Consider the following 25165-nt stretch of genomic DNA (forward strand, 5'->3'; position numbering starts at 1 on the left):
GGAATATGAAGTCCCTGCTATTATTATATTGTCTTTTTCTTCCTTTAGATCTATTAATATTTGCTATATATTTAGGTGCTCCAGTGCTATAGATGCCTATATATTTATAATTGTATTTGACATAAGATCCATCCAAGCTTTTCATTATTTTTTCAGTCATAGTATTTTATTTTTTTATTTTTTTATTTTTTAAATTTTTTTTTCAACGTTTATTTATTTTTGGGACAGAGAGAGACAGAGCATGAACGGGGGAGGGGCAGAGAGAGAGGGAGACACAGAATCGGAAACAGGCTCCAGGCTCTGAGCCATCAGCCCAGAACCTGATGCGGGGCTCGAACTCACGGACCGCGAGATCGTGACCTGGCTGAAGTCGGACGCTTAACCGACTGCGCCACCCAGGCGCCCCCAGTCATAGTATTTTAAAGGACAATGATTTTTGTAATGTAATAATGCCTTTTAAAAAATATGGAGCTTAAGAAACCTCTGACCTATAATTCAGCCTCTCTGACATCATTTGAGTGTGTCCTCTCCTGTCAATCCTAAATGTCATTGCCTTAGTTCAAGCTCTAATACTATCTTTCCTAAATTATTGACAATGACCATAATATCAAATTTCCAGGCTTTTTGTTTATTTGTTTATATCTCTTTCTACAATTCAAATCCAGCTATACAGTTCCTTTGTTTAAATATTTATTTCCTTTGTCATTGGCTTTAGGATAAAATAGAAAATCCTTACAGCAGAGAGATTTCAGAATCTAATTTATCTACATCTCCACTTTTTTGTGTATGCCTCTTCCCATTCTATGAGTCAGCATGACAGACTGTTTTTAATGTGTCAAAGATACCATGCATTTTCATGTTACATACGACCTTAAGTTGAAAAGGTTCTGGCATTTCCCACACACACACATACTTTTTTCTTCATTTAGATAATTTTTTCCCAAGACTAGTTTAGCCATGTCATTTATAATCCAAACCTGGCAAGTTTGAGATTAACAATAAAGCCCAAGACAAAAAGCATAATCTAGGACTTTCCCAAGAATACCGGGTATACAATAGCATTGTTTCTACAAAGACTTGAATCTTCTTTACATTTATCCCTAATATAGTATATTTTCCTTTGTCTTGTTTCATGTAATTTGTTGTTAATATCTTCTAACAAACTTCAGTCTAAATCAGAGTAAAATCTTAAATTTATTTTTGTAAGTTTATCCATTTATTTTGTGTGTGTGAGAGAGAGAGAGGGAGAGAGAATGAGTGGGGGAGGGGCAGAGAAAAGGAGAAACAGAATCCCATTGCAGAGCCTGATGCAGAGTTCAAACTCAGGAACCATGAGATCATGACCTGAGCTGAGATCAAGTCAGACAGTTAACTGACCAGAGGCACCCAGGCACCCCCAGAATAAAAGCTTTCATGTGCACTGTTTAATCCAGGTATTAACTCGTAATGAGTATTTGTCACATTTTTAATATTAGATGTCTCTAGAAAATTCCTGGCATATCCTACCTTTATATAAACTTCAGGCTTATTTTCTTATTCTTTGGACTGATGCTACTTCTGTTCTACTTACCTGTCTATATCTTAGTTACTTAATCTTAAGCTCAGAATTTACAAATGAATTTACAACACATAAAGCCTACCAAAGTTTTCTAGAGCTATTTTTAAGAAACATAATATCTTCAGTTTGAAGTAAAAATATTTGAATTTGAAAATATTTTCCAGAAGCCTATAGTAGAACCATTTCTAATATATCTCAAAGGAATCAGGAACTACCCTTGCTAGTCTGAAGTATAAACTCCTTGGCTATCAACACTATATTTGAACATAATTGAACATGCTTTCAGGTTTCAAATTCTTTAGTGATCAAAATGAAAAATAAGCAAAGGTTGAAAGCAAATCCTCCCTAATGAAGGAGTTTTTAAGTTCAATGTGTAGCTCTATTATTTTAAGAACTGTGCCTAAGAAAAATTAGGAAAGGTGCTTACCACGAAACAGAGAAAATTATATTCCTTGTCATTCATGAATATACCTTCACTGTACAATTAAGAAGTGATTGATAGTGTCTGTCTTGTTCTAAATCAGTAAATTGCATTTGGGGTGTAAAAAGTACCTCATAGAACTAAATGTCATATTTTCTTTTTAACCTCTTCTTTAACAAGATTTAGTAGAAATGTTCTAAGTTAAACTCTGTGTTAGATTCTCAGATTTCTGATCACATTTGTTCTTTTTTTTATATAGTTGCATTACTTTGAATTTGATGTCATTTGCTAACAGTACAAAAAAAAACCCATACAGACTTGAAAAACATTTAAAAATCCATCAATCCCTTATAAATTGTAGGGATAAATCAGACAGAGCACAATTATGAATGAATTCCAAACTTGTTAAATTCCAAAAGCCTTATCTCCAAGTGAAGCAGTTAACATGTGAGGAATGGATTTGATCAGTTACAATTTACCTGGAAAATAACCTAGCAGTTTTAAACATTACATCATTAGTTGCCTGAATTTATGTGCAGTCAGCAGTTATATCTGATGATGGAGATGGTGAATTTCATACATATGAACTTAGAAGAGATAACACAGGCTGGAAGAACCCTTGTTGGTAGAATAAGATTTACCTAATTTGAAAAGGAACAATATCTCAAGTCAAATAATGTGGATTTATTCATCTACAGGGAAGATAATTTATGCTTAAGGTCTAGTAAATCTTTTCTCTAACCTTCTGAAACTAAATAATACAAATCCTTATTTCAAGTTTGTTATATTTATAATGGCAATAGCCATTCAAATAGAGACAAAGTATTACTTTTTAAGCCATTAAATCTCAAAACCTGTAAGAAGGAAGACAATTAGAACAACAAATTTCTGGTTTTCTTCTCATATTTCCTTTTGTTATAATCATATCTTTTTCAACTTGGGCAATTCCAGGGTATATGGGGTGGGGAGGTGGAAGAGAACTATCAGGCAGAAACTTACCTATTCTGTGTCTTCTATTTTCCAACTCAAAATCTTTGAACTTCAGCTTCCTCATTTGTAATATGGATTGCATGGCTCTGACATTTGTACTAGTTTAGGCATTCTGTGATGACAGGGCATTCTTGCAGTTTGCTTGGTCTATATCCCATTGATTCCAAAGTTCCTGCCTGCACCACCAACGCATTATTTTTTTGCCTGTTGTATTCTTCTCATAGGTCAATATATTTCTGGAATACAGGCTTAAAGATTCTTAGATAATCTTTTCTTTGTTTTTAAATGATGTGGATATACGAAGTCCAGGGATGCATAGGAGAAGTCACTCTGAAAGAAATAGGTTTAGTGTATACAGTTTCCTGAAGCATACTGATAACTTAGTCTATATATCACTTTGAGCACAAGCAATTGAATTGCTTCCATTGAGTGGTTCATTACATCATTGGATCAAATGGCAATAATCAAAACACAAGGATTTCGTTTATTGATCATCCAGATAAGATTTTATGTATTATCATTAATAAATACTTATAGCACACTGGTTGTATTATCAACCTAATTTATCTATAACCGTGGTATATGGGAGTATATATTATAGCAGTGATTAATAGATATAGAGTCTTTTTTTCCTAAAATGATTAGAATAATATTGTTTACTCAGGAATTACCTCATCAATTTCCATAGAATCTTTGAGGTTAGGAAAGAAAATTTTAATAAAATTGTGTAGAAAATTAACCATGTATACTCACGCATGGGAAAATAAACCTGGAGAAATAAATGATTTCCAAAAGATCTTAAAGAAACTAAATAGTAATAACGAATATATTGAGTGTGTTCTGTTTGTTAGACCGGCATTTAAGCCATTCACACACAGTATTTTACTTAATAATGAAGACAGCCCTTGCGTTAGATACTCTTATGTACATTATAAAGGTGAAAAAATTGAGCCACAGAACATTTACATAACTTGTGAAACAGGTTGCACTGCAGGCAGGACTTCATCTTAGTGTTTAGTTTACCAAATGTTCATCCATCCTAATGATAAAAAGTAATATTATTTATCACTTTACATAACATTCTAATGCAATATTATTTTTTTAACTTTCTTAACGTCATTGTAATATTTTCTTTATTCTTCCATCTGTGTTTCTTCTCCTAAACTCCACACATTTTCCACCAGCATCAAAGACCTGTATGTTTATATCTTAATATATTTCTGACTTGTAAGAATAGCAATTTTCTTATAAGACATAGCACCCTAGATTTCCAAGTAGCAGAAGGATTCTAAAATCTAAGTATTATAATTACAAGGGGCACACAAAGCAATGACCAGGAATAGAAATTAAATATTAGCTAAACAACAGTCATATAAACCTGGATAAAGATATAATGATGCTCCTTCCTGATGATCTTTCTCCAAATTTACCCCCTACCTTAAATATTATTCATATTGCTATATGTTAATATATATGTTTATAATTATAAATTAAGATACAAGGAGGCCAAGGAGAGAGTAATGTGCAGTTCTCTTTGACTATTTGTCAACTGGCCATCCATACTCTTCGTAAAACAACAAATATTTATGTAGGACCAATGTCCACAATACAAGTCACAGTATGGCTATCACTGCACTACCACTAAGCAGGAGTTTGATTAAAGAATAAATTATTTATGCTAGGTGTCACTTTAATTCTTAAGTAGAGCAATAGATGTGTGTACATATTTTATTAATAGAACTTGAGTGTGTGTGTATATATATATATATATATATATATATATGTTACATATATACTCCTACATATATCAGATACTACATTTAGAAAATATATTTATAAAAATAAATAATTCATTAAAGTCTGAGGCCAGACTATCATTTTATAAGTCACTGTGGAGGAGCAAAAATTGTCAAGTATCTGTAGATATTTCAGATTAAAAACCTAACCATTTCTTTCTAAGACACTCAGAAGAGTTGGAATGATTTGAATACAGGGATTTCTTCTTTTTCCATAACTTCCACTCATGAATTGAGGACAATCCAATCCATGATGATCTCTCTCTTCACATCAGCTATCTGTGACCAGAATGGAGAGGAGTACTTGAAATTCTGTGGACTTGTCTCAGAACAACCTTCTTTAATGGAAAGACACTACATGATTTTCCTCTGCCTATGACACTAAGCTCTAACACCTCACCCTGTTGTCACAATACATGAAACTCAAATCTTCAAATGATACAAAGATATTTATAGACCTGATATAAAGAGTTCAGCAGACTATGGAGTGTTTTGTGTAAAGACTCTCAAAAAGAACATTTTATGTTAAATAGTGACTCAAGTAGATCTTCACTCATGGAGAAATTAAAAATAAAGCAGTTTACGGGTAGTGGAAACAGAAAGAGTGTATCTACAGAAATGTCAGGGATAGTACCAGAAAAATAAAAAGTAAAAAGCCAAGACTATATACAGACAGGTAGAAACAAAGAGAAAGTAGGCCATGAGTGGTCCATCATTGGAAAAGAGCTGCTCTCTTGCCAAAAACCCTTTACATGAAGCTGCTGAGGCAATCTTTTTGAGTTAATTTTCAATAAATTTTTATCACTCAAGGTAAACTTGAATGTGATTCTGATTCTAGTAACCTAAAAGTAGTGAACTAATACCATAATTCATAGGACAGATGACTTTCATAGTTAGAATAAACTATGGAAGCATGTTCTTTTGCCAATTCCATATTGAAAACAAATTCTCTCTACAACTTCTTATAATGGTGTTCATTCAGTTTCTTCACTCACCCTACAAAAAAAAATGCATTTGTTCTCAAGATGGAAATTGCAGCCAAGTTCAAAAACTAAAAATTATCCCATGTACTAAATCAATATGTGCCTCATGCACATTTCATTCATTGGTGTAAAGTCTTTTAGAGTAATAAAATCAACACTCATCTGTCTTCCACCTGACAATTTTTCTAAAATGTTATCAATGCCTGTATGATTCTTTTGTTTTTAATTTCATGGTAAAATACCTTTGAGAATCCTTAACTTTGAATCATGACCATTATTGCATGAACATACTATTGTTTTCTTGATATTGTAATGTAATTGAACACAACACCTCAAATGTCTGAAAATAGAGTAGCACGTTGGGATTACCACTTTTAGACAATGTTTTACATTAACCTGATTATGATCAAATAAAGATGATCTTTTGGACAACTTTGACATATGCCTAGCTAACTTTAGACTTTAAAATGACCCTGGATAAATTTCATATTGTTAGATTTGGTTTACTTTTCTCCCTGCTAAGTTCATTTTGGATGATAATACTCATTTGCTCCTAATCGGGTATCAGACATAGTTTGTTTTGTTATTTTATTTTTATATTTCTACATAAGTCCTCATGTGCCTTATAGCTGTAATTAGATTATAAATTTCTTTGAGTGCAGAGTCATCTCTTATAATTATTTATCTACTCCATGGCTCCTAATACATTGTTGTATATTTGGCATGCTTTTAACGTATCTTTATCAATTAATCAATAACACTGAATATGCGACTTGCTTTCGTAAATTTTAGATATAGTTTGGTGAATATATTCAGGTGAAGCTTTATTTTATTATCAATTTATCATTTTACCAAAGAAAAGCCCAACCATGGTGGATTTGTTTACGTGTATAATAACATGCAATAAGTTGTCAGGTTGGTCGAAGTGCATATCCAATTGGAAGATGGCCAGTTTTCATGTAATCTCTAATTGATTTTGAGCCTTATCATAAATCAGTTTCCTGATTAGGCAAAATAACAGGTCTCTGACCGAAACTATATCTACAGTGCCACAGGATGCCTCTGTCTGTTCAATTTTACCTCTAGCCTCATTGCTCCTGCCATTTGATCAGCATTAAGATGTCAAAAAATGCCAGAATTCATTGTTTCCACTTCTAAGGACTCGAGGACACCATATTCATCTTGTGTTCAATTAGTATTGTCTGATCACTAAGAATGTATCATTTGACATTTAAATTATTTCCTATCCATGGTAATGGGGAGAATATAGACTTTGACGTAGCATTTTTTTTTCTGATTTAAATAAACAAAACTAAATTACTATTAAAAAGTTTTTAATATTTACAAACATTAGTATTACATTCTAATGAAAACATTATTGTTAAATTATTCAGTAATGGCTTCCATATAATTTGCACTGACACATAAACTATAATCAACTGAATTAAGGCCTTGGTCAGTCTAAACCTATAATTCTCTGTCGCTGAGACAGTCCTGGGAACTCCTCACAAAAATAGGGCATTGAAGTATAGGACAGAAAGATTGTTGGTATAATGTAACTTTTTGTAAAAGGACTGGGTTTACAGAGGTACAAAACGTGTACCATTCTATTTAACATAGGACCTGGTCAAAATCCTATAATTTCTTCAGCTATAATATTTTAAAAGGAAAAATATAAGTAAATTTTGTAATATAATGAAACCTTTTAAAAATACAGTGTTTATGGTATAGCTATTACCATAGCTGATGGAGTCAGTTTTTCAGAAATTAAAGAATAGACCTATTATATGATCCAGAAGTTTTATTCTTAAGTATATATCCAAAGGACATGAAATTAGTATCTCAAAGAGATATCTGTACTCTCATGTTTGTTCCAGCTTATTCACAATTACCAACATATAGAAATAACCTAAATGTCCTCCAACAGATGAGTGAATAAAGAAAATATGGTAAAGGTGTGTCTGAGTGGCCCAGTTGATTGAGCATCCGACTATGGCTCAGATCATGATCTCACAACTCGTGAGTTCGAGCCCTGTGTTAGGCTCTGTGCTGACAGCTCGGAGTCTCGAGCCTGCTTCTGACTCTGTGTCTCCCTCTCTCTTTGCCCCTCCCTGGCTTGCTCTCTCTCTTTCAAAAATAATAAACACTATTTTTTTTAAATGTGGTATGTATGTAATGGAATGTTATTCAGTCACAAGAAAAAAAGAAATTTTATCACTTGCAACTACATAGATGGATTTGGAAGGTATTATGCTAAGTGAAAAACAAACACTGTGGTATTATGTTATCATTTGTACATGAAATCTGAAAGAAAAAAAAAGTCTGATTTTGTAGAAATAGAAGCAATAGAATGGTGGTTGTCAGGAGCTGGGGGAAGGAGGAAATGGGGAGAAGTAAGACAAAGGTTACAAACTCAGTTATCATATAAATGAATTCTAAGGATCTAATGTATAGTATAGTTGACTATAATTAAGAATGTTGTTTTGTATGCTTGAAATATGCTGAGAGAAGATCTTTAGCATTTAAAAATATCAGAGTTAACTATATGAGGTGATGGATATGTTAATTATCTTAATTTTGGCAATCACTTCACTATGTATATGTATATCAAATATCATGTTATACACTTTAAATATATATAATTCCTTATATTTTTCAATTATTCTTCAATGAAGTTGGAAAAATAAAATAAATTTTAAATAAAAAATATTTTTTAAATAAATAACATAAAATACGATGTTAAGGAAACCTTTTTACCTTGATTTGTAACACATTGTGGGTGCCTTACAGTTTTTATCAAGTAAGTGTATTACCAGCTGCATTGATCACATTATACCTTTAGAATGTTTTTTATTATTGTGGTAAAATACATAACATGTGATCTACCCCCTTACTTAATTTTTAACTTTACAATATAGTATTGTTAAGTATGAGTGCAGTGTTATACAACATATCCCTAGAACTTTAACACTTTCCATGACTGAAATTTCCCTCACTGAACATAAATTCCTCATTTCCCTCTTTCCCCAGACCCTATCAACCACCATTCTACTTTCCACTTCAGTGAGTTTAACTATTAAAGATGTCTCATGTAAGTGGAATCATGCAGTTTTTTTCTTTCTGTGACCGTTTCATTTCATTTAACATAATGTTCTCAAGATTGATTCATGCTGTAGCATGGAGCAGGATTTTCTTTCTTTCTTTTTTTTTAATGGCAGAATAATATTACATTGTATTTATAAACCACATTTTCTTTATGCATTCATCTGTCAATGTGCATTTGGGTTGTTACAGTGATTGTGGAAGTGGAAACATCTCTTCAATTCTTTTGAATAAATACCCAAAAGTGGGGTGGATGGACACTAAGAATTCCTTCTGATGTGTTAAGATTGGATGATAAAGAGGAATTCAAGGAAAAATATCTTCTCTTCACAATTTAAATATATATATATGTAATTTAAATATATATGTAATTTAAATATAAATATTAACATATATGTTAATCTGGCAGAATCATCAATAATATAAAAGTAAGCAAAAACAAAACAAATTTGCAAAATAAAATATTGTGATATATGGGAAAAGCACCATTTGGGCAGAAAAATGTTTAGGTACAAAATAATTTCCTAAAAACCATATCAGGAAGCATTGATCAAATGTCTACTGGGGCATGAAGTGTGCATGGCACCTATTGCATGCAAGAGCAATTGTTTGTTTCCATAAAGAAGATTATTGTCCTTTAAGTCTTTTCCGTGGAACCGGGAAAAAGAACAGAAAATCAGCAGAAGAGCACTGAAATTTATTGAAATTTCCTGGGATCAGACAAAGTCTTCAGAGAAGAAGGCTGCCAGAAATAAGAGGATCTGACAGCTCTTCTTTATTTTACTAGGAAAAAAAACCACATTGATTTAAACTTAAAGTTATAATTTTGTTCTTTTTTTTAATAAAGATTATTTATTTATGGAGTGCCTGGGTGAGTCAGTCGGTTGAGCATCCAACTCTTGATTTTGGGTCAGGTCATGATCTCATGGTTTGTGAGATGGAGCCCTGAGTCAAGCTCCACTTTAACAGTGCAGGGCCTGCTTGGGATTCTCTCACTCCCTCTCTCTCTGCCCCTCCCCCTGCTTGTGCATTCTCTCTCTCTCTCTCTATCTCTCTCCCTCTTAATAAATAAATAAATAAGCATTTAAAAGTCTGCCCCTCCCCGACTCATAAACATGCATACTCACTCTCTCTCTCTCTCAAAAGACATAAGGTTTTAAATGTTTATTATTTATTTTGAGAGAAAGGGGGAGAGATTGCACAAGAAAGGGGAGGGGCAGAGAGAGAGGGAGTGAGAGAATCCAAAACAGGCCCTGCACTGTTAGCATGGAGCTTGATGCAGGGCTCGATCTCACAAATCATGAGATCATGACCTGAGCTGAAATCAAGAGTTGGAAGCTTAACCAACTGAACTACTGAGGAGCCCCTGTAATTGTTTTCTTGAGACTAAAGCTGAAACACATATCTGTTGTTTGAAGCTACAAGTCAAAACCAGAAACATAAATTATATATTTTCACATCCACAGAATTGCCTTAAACAGAGTAGTTGAGAACAACTCTGTTTCAGAAACTATGCAAGATAGTTTACAAGTAAATCCTTCAATATCCATGCAAGAATATTTGATTCTCTTAACAAACACCGTAAAGTAATTTAATGTGTTCAAGATAAAGAGCTAGGAAGTGTCAGAACTAATAGTGAACTTTCATATGACTGGTCATAAATCCTTTATACTTATCAGGTTTTTTTGTTGTTGTTCTTTTTACAAAATAAGCTACTCTTAGGAAGTTTTTATAATCAGGAACTTGCAACAATATATCCAGAAATACTGTATCCACAGGTATTTCACTGTACTAACAGAAACTTCAGAAGTATGGCCACCATCTTACTTCCGCCTTTTGGATTTCACAGAGTGCTTCTGTCTGGGTATATAAGTCTGGAAACTGGATGTTTTGCTTCTAGACTCTACCACAGAAGAAAGGTATACAAATGTTTACTGGCAACAAATCCACAAAATCCACCATATTTTCTCAAAAGCCCCTTACAATAGTGTATGGTATATAGAACAAAACCAAAAGTAACTTTTATCATTACAATGTAATAATATGTAAAATGCCTAAAAAATAAGAGATATAATTATATAAACATGGAAATATTTTTATAATATATGATGAACTGGGAAAAAAGTTGGAAAATACTACTGATGAAACAAAACTTAATTTGGAAAAAAAATGATATATGTATGTGTTGTAGAAGCGTCAAACATTCAAATGCTAGAATGTTAACACTGATAACTCTTGTGAATGAGGAGTGATACACATATCTTTAATTATTAGATCATATATTACAAAAATACAAAAGCCAACACAATATGTTTAATAAATATATACGTTTTGTAAAGCCATCTTCAACAATTCAACAATTTGGCACACTATCCCCTGTGATGCTACAGAACAAGAATCATTTTGATTCTTTTTTTTTACTTCTTTGTGAGAAAAAAATTAATTATTTTTTAAATTAAGAAGGATTTAAAATGAAAACAGACTGAAAAACTAAAAATGGAATTAATTAGATCACTTGACATCCCAGAAGATTGCTTTTAAAGTTCTTCCACGAGATAATTTAGGCTTCTGTAAGATTTAGAATCACAAATTTGGTTGTAGTGACTTCTGACAGTTATGAAATTTAGACGCATATTTATATAGATCAATTTTATTCAAAAAAGGAGACTATTATAATTCTATCAGTCTCTGTAACTCATTGCTTTGCATATACAACTTAAGCAACTTAGTATCTTGATGGTAGTTTTGCAACAGTTTAGAGAGAAGCTGTGTTGATCAAGGAAAGATGTAATATAACCATTTTTCCACCATGCTAATTTTTACTTTTTTTTCCCTTATACTTAATTTCCTCAGCTACCTAAAGAACAGAAGCTATGAGGCAGTCATGAGTTCTTACATACATTGACTTAAAAAATAATGTAAATTCAATAAATGGAATCCATATTTGGCTACACTCAATGTGACATTCTCATTGTATGATTCACTTAAAATGCTGCAACACTTCACATTACAGACATTTTCATTCATTTCAAAGATACAATGACTGATTTATTAGGCAGTGCCATCCAGATATTTTAGAAAAGCCTTTGTAACTATGTTTTTGTAAGATTTTCACTTTTATTTGTGTTTCTCAAGAGTTGGCTTTTACTTGCCTTATTTTACAGTCTGGCTAAGCTTAAGTATGCCATGAAAATGTGATATATAGAACTTACATTAATAATACTCGTGATGGTAAATAAATATATTTCCTTCCCAGCTCTTATTGTTATTTTTTACCCACAGTTTAAGTCCTCCTTAACATTTTGTCATTGTTGGTTTTACATTTTCTGAATATCAAATAATGGGAAATTAAAAGTGAAGAAAAAGGAAGGGGAAGCAATCCAAGTCTCTGGAGCCCTAAAAATTTCACGGAAGTAGCAAACTCTTGAATTTTTGTAGGTTTTAATATCTATACCTTGGCCCACGATTGTCCTGTCAATGTGTCTTGAATAATTCCAAATTCTTACTCAATAGATCCAATAAGTGTAATATATTCAATGGTAGAGATTGGCATTATTTTCTATTGAGGAAAAAGGCAAAGTTCTTGTTAGCTAGACAGGGCATAGGACTGAAAAGAGGATATGCTTTCAAGATAAGACTGTGAAGGTACATTGCAGGCCTTTTTATTTGAAAGAAAGTTTCTCCTGATAGTCTTTACTATCAATTATATGTGAAAACAAAACACATCTACTAGATCAATGGCTATATATGCGTTACGAGGGGATTTCTTGCTTTTTATCTAGTAAAAAGTTATAATTCAAACAACAGTTGCAATTGGAGTCGCAATCCAATTAAGTTTATGATTATCCATTGTCATTCTCCTAGATTCATTTATCTTTTGCCATGACCAAAATATGAATTGAAAGGGATGTGATAGGAACCACTACCCCTACATCTTCCAAGTGATTAATGGTGGCAGTAATCTGCAATTCTTTAAGTATGCAGGATTGGTTTTGGCCTACCATTTTCATAGGTAGAGACAGTACTACTGGTTTCCATTTCTCTTCTACAATAATAGTCCTCACTGTTAAATGTTCCAATTTATATACTTAAACAAGTTCTATGATTTCATCTCTGTTGTCATTCCATGTTAAATGCTTTCAGGGCACCTGGGTGGCTCAGTTGGTTAAGTATCAGACTTCGGATCAGGTCATGATCTCATGGTTTGTGAGTTCAAGGCCCCTTGAACCCTGCATCCAGTAAGCTTGGGCCCTGCTTTGGGTGAGCATGAGCCCCGCTTCAGGTGAGCCCCACTTTTTTTTTCTCTCTCTCTCAACCTTTCTATCCCTCTCTCACTTGTGCTCTCTCTTTCTAAAAGAAAGAAAGGGAAAGAAAAAAAGAAAAAGAAAGAAAGAAAGAAAGAAAGAAAGAAAGAAAGAAAGAAAGAAAGAAAGAAGCAAAACAAAGCAAAGCAAAGAAAAAAGAAAAAGAAAAATGCTTTCTTCTTAGGCAGACATCAAATTAGCATTAATCACATTATCACATCATCATGTCTTACAGACAGTAGTTAAGCAGCCATAAGGCTGTTCAGCAGCAGAGGTTCAGGTTTGGGCCACAGTGATATCCCAGCAAATTTCATGATTCTCTGAAGTATCAAGGAGATTTTTTTTCTAGTAAAGACTTTCAGAACTTAAAAAATTGTATTTCAGTTATTGTAAAAGGGGACATAATACTTTTCTTATTGTTAATAAGCTTAGCCAAAGCTTTAATAAATAGACACTTTGAAAACATTTACTCTTTTTCCAAAGAGGCTTATGGAAAAAGGGCTTTTGCTAAAGTTACACTTTGGACACTGTTTATGAAGGAAATTTAATAAATAAATAAATAAATAAATAAATAAATAAATAAATGGCTGAGGACCTCTCCCTCATCCTTTAATTGTGTTTTATTATATTTTAAATTTCTCAATGTCAATTTCATAAATGGGGGAATTATACCATTAAATAAGATGAAATATCTCCAAGAGTGAATATATTAAGAAAATGCAATATTTAAATCAGTCTTGAGAGTCATCAGTAAAATATCAACTACCTCTTTTTGAATTGGCAGAACCTGAAAATAAAGATGTCAATAATTTAAAAATTGAATGGACATATTTGATTCAACCTCATCAGCTTTTAGGTATAATGAATCATCACCTTTTTCTCTGCCCCACCAACTCTCTAGACCAGGGTTTGGCAAACTGTAGCCCACAGCCCAGCCACCTGCATTTTTAAGGAAAGTTTTATTGGTACATATTCACACCCATTTATTTATTTATTGTCTGCTTCAGCACTGAAAAGGCAGAGTTAAGTGGTTGCAACAGAGACCATATGGTCTGTGAAGCCTAAAACACTTATTATCTGTCCCTTTAAGAAATTGTTGGATGACCCATGCTCTACATTCAAGATATGCTGTGTTTTTATATTTAGACTTTTGATCAACTGCTAGAGATCATGACTACAGACTTCACTAATCTTTCAAACAAAACACAATTAAACTCTAGTACCTTCATCAAAAACTATCTGGCCTGAGATATTTCAGCAATGCATCACAGCAAAGGATCCACAACTGGTCTCATTAATGAGATCATATGTGAGTTAAATGTGCTATAAATCTTTGACTTTGTGAAAATTTTAACAGATATCTACACTAATTAGTTGTTAAGTTTTACTTATTGGTCACCTCATCACAAAACTGATAGGATAAATATTCTAGATTCTTCTTGAAAGTTTGAGAAGCGGGGCATGTGGGTGGTTCAGTTGGTTAAGTGTCTGACTCTTGATTTCAATTCAGGCCATGATCTCATGGTCTGTGAAATGGAGCCCCCTATCCGGCTCTATACTGACAGCATGGAGCCTGCTTGGGATTCTCTCTCTGTCCCATTCCCTCTGTCCCTCCTTTGCTCATGTGTGCATGCACACACTTTCTCTCTCTCAAAAATGGATGAATAAACATTTAAAAAAAGATAGTTGAAAAGCTTAAACATTTCCTATGTAGCCATATGCATGATTAATATTTATTGAGAAAACTCTTTTTATCCTACATTGTACAAAGCAAACCAATTCACTGCCTTCTAAATTAAAGGTGATTTAGAAATCAGATTTGCGTGGTCTCTATTAATGAATATTTCTTATGATATCCACTTTGTCCGTTTCCTTTCAAGGATCTCAGAATGCTGTATATATTCATGTAGGTCTTTGTCACATCTCACACTTTCTCTGTGCTGATCAAGTTCCTTTGTTTTTAACATATCATCAAGAATGCAGAGATTTAAAGTTAAGATAAAGGTCAAATAATATGCAGTAGATTTTAGGACAGGACAAATTCAGTTCTCCAAGATGATAATATCTGTTTTGACAATACAGCTCTTATTCTTCCAAATGTGCATAACTAGGATAAAATTTAGCATTTTAGGGAATAATTGAGATTGCAAAGAATATTTCTAAAATTTTACCAGGAGCTCATCATTTACTGTATATTAAAATGTTTTACAATCTTTATTTCCTAGAATTCAGACACTGTTCATATACTGATTTAAGGCAGACAGAATTCATACTATAATAAAATTTGCTCAAACACAAATGGCAAATTTAAGTCACCAGCCACTAAACTCAATTGAGAGAATAGACTAAGCAAAGTAAAATAATTAAAAGATAGACTATTGAGTAACAACATTAGAATAATCTTGCCTGATTCTGATTTCCTTAAGGTATGAGCATCACTTATAGGTGGACATTTTCCTTCCCAGGACACAAACAGGGAATAGTACATGTACTGCATCTTTTAAAAATCTATTAAGATTCTATTTTTGCTTAGTAAAAATATTTCACTGGATTAGGTCAAGATACAGCTTTTGTAATATGTCTTTACACAGTGCGGGGTAGAAGGTTGATATTTAGGAAGCTGATTTTAAAAGATTGGCAGCAACAATGATTACATAATCTAAAAAGGTATTTTAAACTCTTTTCAATTTAGTGGAATTTTCAGTCAGACCAGGTCCTGTGAACATAAGTCCCATATGTTTTCTACCTACTGTGCAAAATAAGTGGTTACTCTACAGAGTTACAAAACCACTACTTTCAATTCCAGGAGGTCCTTTCTAATATTATGGGCTTAATGAAAAATAGAGGTTTACTGTACCCTTTCATTGATATTTCACATTTCAGAGCTAAAAGTGCCCTGAGAAAACACCACATTAAATTCTATTATTTTCAGGGTAGATTTAGTCTCATAAAACACTTTGTCTAAGTATCAGAGAATAGTGATATGTTTATCCTCTAGTAAAATATCCTTATAACTCTCAAGTCTCCTCATTCCTATCTTACTTTGCTTCTCAATTATTTCCTTACCTTACTATTTATTCAAAAACAACTATTTGCAAGTATTTTTGAAAATATACTAGTTGTCCTTATGAAGTTTACATTAGTCAGGAAGAGAAAATAAACAATACACTATAAAACTAATAAATACATAAATTATGTCGTATGTAGGGAGTTGATAAATTCTATGGGAAAAATAATAACTATAAGGGTTGGAATAATGTGGTGTGGAATTTTGATAAAAATAGCAACACTAAGTTTCATTAACAAAATGACTTTTGATAAAGATTTTGAAGAGTTCAGCGAATTGGGAATGCAGGCACATGCCTGGGGAGGGGCCAAAGAAGGGATTAAGCTTACTTGAACATCAACAGGAGACTAGTATGGTCCAGTGAGTAAACTAAAGAAAAAGTCCACAAAAGTTATGAAGGTCCCAATAATGTGGAGTTTGGTAAGCCATTATAAGAAGTTTGGCTATTATGCTGGAGGAATGGAAAACCACTGCATGGACTTGAACAGAGGAGTAAAATTATCTGACTAATATATTCAAAGGTTCACTCTGGCTATGATATTGAGAATAGACTACTGACTACAGAAAGCAAATTATAAAGCAGAAAGGTTGTTTAGAAGGTTATTACAATAGCATAGGTGAGAGATGGTGACCAAGATTATAGAAATATTTAAAAGGCTTTTATTTTTTTTATTAACTTGTTTTATGTTTTATTTTTTTTTTAATTTACATCCAAATTAGTTAGCATATAGTGCAACAATGATTTCAGGAGTATTTTCCTTAGTGCCCCTTACCCATTTAGCCCATCCCCCCACCTGCAACCCCTCCAATGATCCTCAGTTTGTTTTCCATATTTATGAGTCTCTTCTGTTTTGTCCCCCCACTCCCCGGTTTTTATATTATTTTTGTTTCCCTTCCCTTATGTTCATCTGTTTTGTCTCTTAAAGTCCTCATATGAGTGAAGTCATATGATTTCTGTTTTTCTCTGACTGACTAATTTCATTTAGCATAATACCCTCCAGTTCTATCCACGTAGTTGCAAATGGCAAGGTTTCATTCTTTTTGATTGCCGAGTAATACTCCATTGCATATATATACCACATCTTCTTTATCCATTCATCCATTGACAGACATTTGGGCTCTTTCCATACTTTGGCTGTTGTTTATAGTGCTACTATAAACATGGGGATGCATGTGTCCCTTCGAAACAGCACACCTGTATCCCATGGATAAATGCCTAGTAGTGCAATTGCTGGGTTGTAGGGTAGTTCTATTTTTAGTTTCTTGAGGAACCTCCATACTATTTTCCAGAGTGGCTGCACCAGCTTGCATTCCCACCAACAATGCAATACAGATCCTCTTTCTCTGCATCCTCGCCAGCATCTATTGCTGCGTGAGTTGTTAATGTTAGCCATTCTGACAGGTGTAAGGTGGTATCTCATGATCGTTTTGATTTGTATTTCCCTGATGATGAGTGATGTATAGCATTTTTTCATGTGTCGGTTGGCCATCTAGATGTCTTCTTTGGAGAAGTGTCTATTCATGTCTTTTGCCCATTTCTTCACTGGATTATTTGGTTTTTTGGTGTTCAGTTTGATAAGTTCTTTATAGATTTTGGATACCAACCCTTTATCTGATATGTCATTTGCAAATATCTTCTGCCATTCTGTCAGTTGCCTTTTAGTTTTGATGATTGTTTTCTTTGCTGTTCAGAAACTTTTTATTTTGATGAGGTCCCAGTCGTTCATTTTTGCTTTTTTTCCCCTTGCCTCCAGAGACGTGTTGAGTAAGAAGTTGCAGTCAAAGTGGTTTTGCCTGCTTTCTGCTCGAGGATTTTGATGGCTTCCTGTCTTACATTGAGGTCTTTAATCCATTTTGAGTTTATTTTTGTGTATGGTGTAAGAAAGTGGTCCAGGTTCATTCTTCTGCATGTGGCTGTCCAGTTTTCCCAGCACTGCTGCTGAAGAGACTGTCTTTATTCCATTGGATATTCTTTCCTGCTTTGTCAAAGTTTAGTTGGCCATACATTTGTGGGTCCATTTCTGGGTTCTCTATTCTGTTCCACTGATCTGAGTGTCTGTTCTTGTGCCAGTACCATACTGTCTTGAGATTACAGCTTTATACTATAGCTTGAAGTTTACTTTGGTTTTCTTTTTCAAGATCGTTTTCACTATTTGGGGCCATTTCTGGTTTTAAACAAATTTTAGGATTATTTGTTCTAGCTCTGTGAAGAATGCTGATGTTATTTTGATAGGGATTGCATTGAATATGTAGATCACTTTGGGTAGTATCAACATTTTAACAATATTTGTTCTTCCTATACAGGAGCATGGAATCTTTTTCCTTTTGTGTGTGTGTCTTCTTCAATTTCTTTCATAAGCTTTCTATACTTTTCAGCGTATAGATTTTTCACCTCTTTGGTTAGATTTATTCCTAGGTATTTTATGGTTTTTGGTGCAACTGTAAATGGGATTGATTCCTTGATTTCTCTTTCTGCCACTTCATTGTTAGTGTATAGGAATGCCACCAATTTCTGTGCGTTGATTTTTATATCCTGCAGCTGCTGAATTCATGAATCAATTCTAGCAGTTTTTTGGTGGAATCTTTTGCGTTTTCATATAGAGTATCATGTCCTCTGCGAAGAGTGAAAGTTTGACCTCCTTCTGGCCGATTTGGATGCCTTTTATTTCTTTGTGTTGTCTGATTGCAGAGGCTAAAACTTCCAATACTATGTTGAATAACAGTGGCTAGAGTGGACATCCCTGTCTTGTTCCTGACCTTAGGGGAAAGCTCTCACTTTTTCCCCATTGAGGATGATATTAGTGGTGGGTTGTTCATATATGGCTTTTATGATCTTGAGGTGTGATACTCCTGTCCCTACTTTCATGTGGGTATTTATCAAGAAAGGGTGCTGTATTTTGTCAAGTGCTTTCTCTGCACCTCTTGAGAGGATCATATGGTTCTTGTCCTTTCTTTTATTGATGTGATGAATCACATTAATTGTTTTGTGGATATTGAACCAGCCCTGCATCCCAAGTATAAATCCCACTTGGTCGTGGTGAATAATTTTTTAATGTATTGTTGGATCCGGTTGGCTAATATCTTGTTGAGGATTTTTGAATCCATGTTCGTCAGGAAAATTGGTCTGTAGTTCTCCTTTTTAGTGGGGTCTCTGTCTGGTTTTGGAATCAAGGTAATGGTGGCTTCATAGAAAGAGTTTGGAAGTTTTCCTTCCATTTCTGTTTTTTGGAACAGCTTCAAGAGAATAGGTGTTAACTCTTCCTTCCTTAAATGTTTGGTAGAATTCCCCTAGAAAGCCATCTGGCCCTGGACTCTTGTTTTTTGGCAGATTTTTGATTACTAATTCTATTTCCTTACTAGTTATGGGTCTGATAAAATTTTCTATTTCTTCCTGTTTCATATTTGGTTGTGTATATGTTTCTAGGAATTTTTCCATTTCTTCCAGGTTGCCCATTTATTGGCATATAATTTTTCATTGTATTCTCTTATTATTGTTTTTATTTCTGTGGTGTTGGTGTGATCTCGCCTCTTCCATTCTGGATTTTATTTATTTGGGTCCTTTCCTTTTTCTTTTTGATCAAAGTGGCTAGTTGTTTATCAGTTTTGTTAATTCTTTCAAAGAACCAGCTTCTGGTTTCATTGATATGTTCTACTGTTTTTGGGGTTTCAATAGCATTAATTTCTGCTTTAATCTTTATTATTTCCTGTCTTCTGCTGGTTTTTGGGTTTTATTTCCTGTTCTTTTTCCCGCTCCTTAAGGCATAAGGTTAGGTTGTGTATCTGAGATCTTTCTTCCTTCTTTAGGAAGGCCTGGATTGCTATATACTTTCCTCTTATGACTGCCTTTGCTGAATCCCAGAGGTTTTGGGTTGTGGTTCTATCATTTTCATTGACTTTCATATACTTTTTAATTTGGTCTTTAACTTCTTGGTTAACCCATTCATTCTTTAGTAGGATGTTCTTCAGTCTCCAAGTATTTGTTACCTTTCCAAATTTTTTCTTATGGTTGATATCAAGTTTCATAGCATTGTGGTCTGAAAATACGCACGGTATGATCTTGATCTTTTTGTACTTACTTAGAGCTAATTTGTGTCCCAGTATATGGTCTATTCTGGAGAACATTCTGTGTGCACTGGAGAAGAATGTATATTCTGCTGCTTTAGGATGAAATGTTCTGAATATATCTGTTAAGTCCATCTGGCCCAGTGTGTTATTCAAAGCCATTGTTTCCTTGTTGATTTTTTGATTAGATGATCTGTCCATTGCTGTGAGTGGGGTGTTGAAATCTCCTATTATTGTGGTAGTACTATCAATGAGTTTCTTTATGTTTGTGATTAATTGATATATATTTGGGTTCTCCCATATTTGGCACATAAATGATTACAATTGTTGAGTCTTCTTGGTGGATAGACCCCTTGATTATGATATAATGCCCTTCTGAATCTCTTGATACAATCTTTATTTTAAAGTTTAGATTGTCTGATATAAGTGTGGCTTCTCTGGCTTTCTTTTGTTGATGATTAGCATGATAGATGGTTCTCCATCCCCTTATTTTCAAAAGGTCTAAAGTGGGTGTCTTGTAAACAGCATATAGATGGATCTTGTTTTCTTATTCATTCTGTTACCCTATGTCTTTTGATTGGAGCATTGAGTCCATTGACGTTGAGTGAGTACTGAAAGATATGAATTTATTGCCATTATGATGCTTGTAGAGTTGGAGTTTCTGGTGTTGTTCTCTGACCCTTTCTAATCTTTGTTGCTTTTGGTATTTATATATATATATATATATATATATTTATTATATATTTATTTATTATTATTATATATATACATACAAAATTATATTTTACATACAAAATAATACATATATTATATATATAATTACATACAAATAATACATATATTATATATATAAATACAAAAATATTATATTATTATATATTATATATTATATATTTTTATTATATATATGTATGTATATGTATATATGTATATATATATGTGTGTGTGTGTATATATATGTATACATACACACACACATATATATGTATACACACATATATATATGTATATGTATGCATATATATATGTGTGTGTATATATATATATATTTTTTTTTTTCATTTCTTCTCCCCTCTGAGAGTCCACGTTAAAATTTCTTGCAGGGCTGGTTTGGTGGTCACAAACTCCTTTAATTTTTGTTTGTCTGGGAAACTTTTTATCTCTCCTATTTTGAATGATAGCCTTGCTGGATAAATAATTCTTGGTTGCATATTTTTCTGATCCAGCACACTGAATATATCCTGCCACTCCTTTCTGGGCTGCCAAGTTTCTGTGGATAGGTCTGCTGCAAACCTGATCTGTCTTCCCTTGTAGGTTAGGGACTTTTTTCCCTTGCTGCTTTCAGGATTCTCTCCTTGCCTGAGTATTTTGTGAATTTGACTATGATATGCCTTGTTGATGGTCGGTTTTTGTTGACTCTAATGGGGGTCCTTAGTGCTTCCTGGATTTTGATGTCTGTGTCTTTCCCTAGGTTAGGAAAGTTTTCCACTATGATTTGCTCACATAACTCTACCCCTATTTCTCTCTTTTCCTCTTCTGGGACCTCTATGATTCTGATGTTCCTTTTTAATGAGTCACCAATTTCTCTAATTCTTAAATCATACTCTTTTGCCTTAATCTCCCCCTTTTTGTATGCTTCATTGTTCTCTATAAGTGTGTCCTCTATATCGCTGATTCTCTGTCTGCCTTATCTACCCTTGCTGCTTCTGCATCCATCCATGATTGCAGCTCAGTTATAGCATTTTAATTTCATTCTGGCTATTTTTTACTTCTTTTACCTCTGCAGAAAGGGATTCTAATCTATTTTTGACTCCAGCTAGTATTCTTATTATCGTGATTCTAAATTCTGTTTTAGACATTTTGCTTGTATCTGTTTTGGTTAAATCCCTGGATGTAGTTTCTTCGTGCTCTTTCTTTTGGGGTGAATTCCTTCATTTTATCATTTTGAAGGGAGAAAAAGAATTAATGAGATAGAAAAATTAAAATTAAAAAAATTAAAATAAAAAAATATTAAAATTAAAAAATTAAACACACACACACACACACACACACACACACTAAATCTAATAAATGATGCTAGATCCTAGGTGTGTTCTCGTCTTGGTGTTGAACCGTGATTTGAAAGATTAGAGAAAAAAAAGGGGAAAAATAACGAAATTGTTTGAGAATTTGAAAATCGAATACACTGAAGTAAACTAAAATGAGATGATAGGAGTAAAATAGAATTTGAAAAAACTTACACGAAAGTAAAGAATATAGTAGGAAAAAAAGAAAAAGTCTTAATAAAAATGAAAATAAAAAATGAATTTTTGTCTTTCTGTATTCAAGAAAAAGAAAAGAAATGAAAAAGAAAAAATAGATAAAAAATAAATCGTTTGAAAATTTGAAAAAGTGAATACCCTGTAGTAGACTGAAATAAAAGGATGGTAGTAAAATAGAATTCGAAAAAATTTACATAAAAGCAAAACATATAGTAAAAAATTTAAAGAAAAATGTTTTTAATAGAAAGTGAAAGTAAAAATGAAATTTTTCACTTTCTGCATTCAAGAAAAAGAAAAGATACAAAAAAGCGAAAAAAGAAAAAGAGAAAACAAGGAAATAGTTTGAAAATTTGAAAAGGGGTATACACTGAAGTAGACTAAAGTAGAATTATGGAAGTAAGATAGAATTTGAAAAAATGTATACAAACATAAAAAATATAGAAAGAAATTAAAAATATTTTTAATAAAAATTGAAAATAAAAATGAATTTTTTCTCTTTATTTAAGAAAAAGAATATTGTAAAAGAGAAAAAAAAGAAAAAATTGAATAAACGGAGTTGCTAACAGATTGAAATAGGACTGAAATTACTTTGTTTTCCCCTAGAAGTCAGACTATGTAGCGCTTTTTAGTCCATAAACTAAGTAGGCGGTGAGACTTGTGTGCTTGAAGAGCGAGATTGGCCCATTTGGGCAGAGCTCAGTGTAATGGCTCCGTTCTCCACTAGATGGCACTGCTAGGCTACTGGGGTGGATTGTTGCAGCGCTTGTAGTTGCATATGCGCATGCACGGGAGTGGTGAAAATGGCGGCACCCAGCTACCCAGTCTCTAGTATGGGAACTGTGTTCTCCCTGATCAGCAGTTGCACACCCATCCTCTGTCTTCAGCTTTTGTCCACTGCCTGCTTCTTCACTGTCTGTGACCAAGCCTCTGGCAGTGCGTCTCTCCCGAGTTTTGTCTCAGATGTGGCTGTTTTCCCCAGCCCCTTACTTCTGAAGGACTGCGGCTCTGACCCATTCTGCCCATCTGCGGGAGGGTCTCACTGAGCAATGGCCGAATGCCAGGTGCACCCAGGAATGCCTGCTGCTGCCGGTACCCCGAGACTGTGGCCAGGTGCCAGCCCACCCCAGAAAAAGTTTGCAAGATAGTGTAGCAGCAGCTTCTCAGGGATTATGGAAAATCACAACACACATCTGGCACCCGGCTTCACACTTAATGACCTTGTTTCAGCACCAGCGAATGTGGCCGTTTTCTGGGGTCTGCTGGGACCAGGTGGCTTCAACAGTCTCTACCAAATGTCCTTCCAGCAGTGGAACCACTTTTCCCCATGTGGCCTGAAAATCCTGGACCCCACTCTCTTCCTGGGGATTCACCCTTCCCACCAGAGCACCGCCAGGTATCGAGCTGCGGAGTTACAGCCTTTGCGCTTCCCTTATTTACAGTCTTAATGGAATTTAAACCCTCTCCTTTTCCCTTTCTCCCTTTTTAGGTTAGTCCCTGCAGCAGTTTCCAATTTTCCACTTTCTCTCCAACTGCTTTTGGGGAGGGGTGCTTTTCCTGTATTCTCCCCCACCCCAGTCTCCGTCCTCTCTCCACCTGCAAAGGTGGCTCCCTGCCCGTCGCCAGCTTCTCTCTCCCCAAGTTCACCTCTCCACACCACATGCCTGCTAAATTCTGTGGTTCAGGTTGTGCAGATTGCTGTGTTAATCCTCCAATCAGTTTTATAGGTGTGTAGGATGGTTTAGTGTTGGTCTGGCTGTATTTCATGGACATGAGACACACAAAAACCTTCCATGCTGTTCCACCATCTTGGCTCCTCCCCCCTAAAAGACTTTTAAAAAATATTAAGAGCAAATAGGGGCAAGCACATTCATTCATTCAGACGATACTTCAGTCTTTATGGGCATAGCTTAATGGTTATGATAGTTAAGATTTGAATTCAAGAACCAGACATACTTAATTGCCACTTAATGATTCTAATTTTGGAAAAGTTAATTGACTTCTCTAGATCTCAGTTTCCACATTTTTAAAATTGAGATACTACTAGATATATATTTCAATTGTGATCTCTCCTTCAAATTCTATTTCTATATTTCTAAATGTCTTATTGACTTCTCAACTGGTTATACTACAAAACTTGAAGTTACATGTGAAATTTTTTGTAAAAAAAAACATGTATTATGAAAATAGAGGAAAAGATAAACAAAATATCCCAAGAGGGGAAAAACTGCAATAATAAACAATAATTGTTTACTCCACAGAAAGGCAAGAAAGTATGATGATGAAAAAAAAATTCCTACTTCATTTGGCAATACAAGAGCTGCAGGTACAGATGGGTAATAGTGTGACTGTATTACTGGGGAAATGAGAATATAATGACAGGAATGCTTGAAATGCACTTTTTCCACTGTACAGTTGATGGTGAACCAATACTTGGTGAGGGAGGTAGTAAAGTGATAAAAAAAATGGAATAAGAAACAAGATACTCATGTGATTGAAAATGAGAAAGAGATACGTCAAAAGAATGAATAAATAAATGTATTGTGTGTCAGAATCATTGGTGAATGTAAAAAAAGAAAAGGCCCTGCATTTAATGACTTTCTAAGTAATATTTTCTATAAAAA

This window comes from Lynx canadensis, chromosome A3, assembly GCF_007474595.2.
Source record: "Lynx canadensis isolate LIC74 chromosome A3, mLynCan4.pri.v2, whole genome shotgun sequence".
NCBI classification, from domain to species: Eukaryota; Metazoa; Chordata; class Mammalia; order Carnivora; family Felidae; genus Lynx; species Lynx canadensis.